Source organism: Callorhinchus milii, unplaced genomic scaffold (genome assembly GCF_018977255.1).
Source record: "Callorhinchus milii isolate IMCB2004 unplaced genomic scaffold, IMCB_Cmil_1.0 Scaffold1, whole genome shotgun sequence".
Taxonomy (NCBI): Eukaryota; Metazoa; Chordata; class Chondrichthyes; order Chimaeriformes; family Callorhinchidae; genus Callorhinchus; species Callorhinchus milii.
The window spans coordinates 40,769,188-40,773,525 of record NW_024704742.1 but is presented as its reverse complement, the minus strand read 5'-3'; the positions used below and the strand labels follow the sequence as shown (position 1 = coordinate 40,773,525).

The 4,338-nt window shown below is 45.2% G+C and overlaps 1 non-coding gene across 1 annotated transcript; it reads right to left on the bottom strand.

Moving 5' to 3' along the window:
- Positions 1–1,066: 1,066 nt before the first annotated feature.
- Positions 1,067–1,138, bottom strand: trnae-cuc. The gene has a single exon. It is a non-coding gene; the product is annotated as a tRNA-Glu (tRNA).
- Positions 1,139–4,338: the final 3,200 nt, after the last annotated feature.

Here is a 4,338-nt window from a genome sequence, read left to right as displayed (position 1 = left end):
GAAAACTCAGCAGGTCAGGCAGCATCTATGGAGAAAAGAAAGTGAGTCGACGTTTCGGGTCCACGATCCTTCATCAGAACAGAATATTGGAATTGGGTCAATCTTTTGAGGTATTTTCTGAACAAGGTAAATCTGCAGTATGCACTGTTCATGGTAGACTAGCCAGCCTGGCTCAGCGCCAGAACTTGGAGTCACTTGTGGCAGGGATTCTTCCACTGGACTACTGTTAATCCTGTTAACTCTAATGAGTAGGGTGGTCAGACTCATAGCTGATCAATGAGAAGCTTTCCAGAAAGTGTTTGCAATGGTAAGCTGTGAGGTTTTAGCTGGCTGAACTCCAACACTACTCAAAATGCACACTCTAGGTTCTGCAAAGCTTGGCTTCTGCCAACTTCCACCTAATACTTTGTAGAATTGGGTGACCAGGGTGCATCTGACTGGAGAGAGAGTGTATATTCTATTCCAGGAACGGGGAAATTTCCAGGTGTAGATGTCAAACATTGACGCATTAATTCCAACCCGCTCTTGAGTTGCAGTGCGCAACCATGCAGCTTGATGCTGTCAATGCCCGAGGTGAGAAGGCACTAATGGAAGTCAAGCAGGACTGTGTTTAACAGTCTGTGTTTAACTGAAGAAAGTTAGAGCTCATCCAGGACTTGATGTTTGACAGGCATTTAGTCAGGACAGCAGTGATGCTGGATTCGAGGGTGCAGCTAAGACACTAAGATAGAATTCAGTGTCATCCGTGTGCATCTGGAAGTGAACCACATGCCTGTGGATGATATCACTTAGTGGGGGTGTATAGATAGTGAGGAGTAGAGGACCGAGGATAATAATAATCTTTGCATTTGATATAGCACTTTTCACGTCTTCTAGATGTCGCAATGCGCTTCACAAAATATACTGTAAAGTGAAATGACTGGATATTTGTGGGTGAAACCCGGCAGCCAATTGCGCACAGCAGTGTCTCACAAACAGTCATGGATTGAAGTGACCAATTTATTATTGTTTTTTTTCTTGAGGAATTATTATCAGGCGTGTGGAGTAAGGAAACTTGCCCAAGGTTTTGCCCTGCCGGGAATTGAACCCAGGTCTCTCGCTTGAGAGGCGAGTGCTCTAACCACTGAGCTATAGAACTCCTTCATAGAGGCCGGGGAAACATTGCATGTGATGGGGGCAGGAGCACAAACCATTTGATGTGATGGGCAGAAACCCATCAACATGCTTAAGAGTATCCAAAACAAACGGAGAATTCCATGCATCCCAGCTACACATGGAAATTCCAGAGTTAAATTGTTGGAATGGAATGGGGTCTCTCTCTCTCGAGGGATGCATCCTGCTTACCTAATTCCAGAGAGTATTAAGCGCAGGTTGGCAAGAGCCTGGGAACTGGATGGTCCAAGCACCAGATACCCAACAAAACACTCATCTCTTTCAAAAAATGTAAGGAATACAATATGACTCAGATTTATTTTGAATGAAACCCAAGTAAATATATGAGATGAATAAGAAAATAATCTATTGTTTAAAAATAGTTTTACTATGCACTAAAGTTACTTTATGCTAAATGCAACATATAGGGAGCAGAAAGGAGCCCCAGTCTAGTGACTATCCTCCTTGGGGATGGAGGCAAGTGTAAGGGTTCCTTGGAGCTGACCTGGCTGGCAACAGAATGTTGGAATTGAGCCCATCCTCTGTGGCGGTCTTGGTTGTCCAATTCCTGAGCCAGCTGAGACCGCAGAACTCCAGGCCTCTTGCTGAAGACAGCAAGTCTTCTCGCAGGAAGACTCGCAGGACTTCGAAGGGGAGACCAGCCTCTGGGGTCAGGGACTCTTCCTACTGTGCTCCCATTAACCCTGTAAGCCAAAGCCCAATTGGGTAAGATGGTCGAAGCTGAGCAAGCAGTGAGAAAGCTTGCCAGACAGTGCTATCAATGGAAAGCTATGCAGTTTATGTGGCTAGACTCCAGCAGATCACACTCTGGAGTTCCCAAGCCTTGGCTCTTGCCAGCCCGCACCTTAAATTCTCCAGAATTAGGGAAGCACAATGTACCCCTCAAGGGGAGAGTGCACATTTCATTCCAATAAATATCTTGGGAATTTCCCTGTGTGGGTGGAAAGCATGGAACGCTCTTAAACACGGTGATGGGTTTCCGCATGTGCCATGACATTCAGCTGACCAAAAAAAAGGAGTCGATGGGTTTAGACTCTGGCAGAAAGAAGCAAAACTATATTGCAAATTCCCAATTGCAATTTTCCAATGTTAATAATGCTTGGATTTGATAAGTCCCTTCACATAGTGAGCACGTCTCAATGCACATCACTGAATTAAATCTAAAGTGCAGTGAATGTGTGTTCTTTAGGCAAACATATTCCAGGAATTGTGCCTTTATTGTCCTGCAGTAAAGAGTGACCACTATCTCAAAATTGTCTTTCTCTTCTTTTCTCGTGTTTTGATTGAGAGGTTATTTCTATATTCTGAATCTCAACGATCAGGAAACCCACTTTCTTTTCCCTGATGGCATTTGACAGGGCAAACCCCACCCCCTAAAGGATCCGCTCACACTATGGTTTCTCATGTCCCCTCGTGGGGGGAGACAAGTCCAGATGAGAAAGACACGTTGCAACAGCCATTGGTATGTAGGTTTCATAAAAGCTTCCATTCCAGCTGCTGAATTCTAGTGCGGGGGAACAGTAAAGTTATGCAAGTGTTTGATTAGTGTACAGGAGGGAGGAAGGGAGGGGAGGAAGCTGTTTTTCAACATGTGAGATTGAAGCAAATTGATAGGGAAAGTAACAACAACAACTTGCATTTATATAGCAGCCTTCTCGCAGGGCAGGGATATAAATAAAAATATATTTCNAAAAAATATATAAAAGCATTCACTTATATGTATTTGCACGCTGTACACCGTCGTTGTTAGCTACAACAATACAAACTGTAGGTAATATCACGTACTTTCCAAGTTGTCTCAGTCAGAATGTTAATATATGATGGGATGTCAGCCCTACACCTCGGATAATCCGAGCAGGTCAGGCAATTGGGGTATAACAGCTTCTGTGCAGTAATTCAGTTCAGAGACACCGAACACCAGATTCAAATGGTTTCTAACCTCCAAACAAAGACTCTGCTACTAATCTTAACCTAAACCGCAGTTTTTATGGCAATCTCTGACCTCAATCAAAGCTGTCCATAGCCTGCCTGCACACTGGGGTTCTCAGTGCTCGGTGCCCAGCCTGAGGACAACCTCCCGTAAATGTTAATATAGATATTGCGGACACTGAACAACAGGTGTGTGAATCTCACTGGCTTTAACAGCACGTTGCCCCTGGAGTTATCAAAAGGATGGACACTAGTAACTGTTGTGCACACATGGCATGACACTATGTGCAGCATGGAGCATGGAAAGGAACCCAGTCAACGTGCATCATGGTACTTGGCTTTCTCTGGCTCCCAAACTGACAGACAATCTGTGGTGCACTAAGGTCTGTCCGCCTTGTGCAGCCGGTTGCCAGTGTTACGGTTGCTGGAGGGACAGTAGCCGGCAGTGGAGGGAGTTGTGGACACAGGTGGTGCCGGTGAATGAAAACCGCGAAGCCATCCCTGTGGAGCCATGTGAACCTTGCAAGATGCTTGGGAGCCAAACTTCATCCAAACACAGTGAGAGCTCGGGTAATGTCTCCTGGCAGCGGCAAACACACACACACACCAACAGACAAACACACACAAACTCACACTCACACACTCCCACACAGAAAGACAAACACACACACACAAACTCGCAAACACTTAGACAAACACACAAACTCACAACCCCCCCCCCCCCCACACACACAGACAGACAAACATACACACACACTCACACAAACACTGACAGATAGACAGACAAACACACACACACTCACACAAACTCACAAACACTGACAGATAGACAGACAAACACACACACACACAGACAGAAAAACACCCAAACTGAGACACACACACACACAGACATTAACACACTCAAACACAGACAGACAAACACACACACACACACACAGAAACAAACACACACCTACACTCACAGACAGACTAACACACACATTCACACTCAGACACTCACACACACAGACAAACACTCACACACAAATACTAACAGACAAACACACACTCTTACACACAGACACGCACTCATACACAAAAACACTCACACACTCACATACGAACACACATTCACTCATACACACTCACACAGACACTCACTCACACACACAGGGACACTCACAGAGACACAGACAGACTCACTCACTCACACATGGAGAGACTCACAGAGTGACACTAACTCTCACACACAGA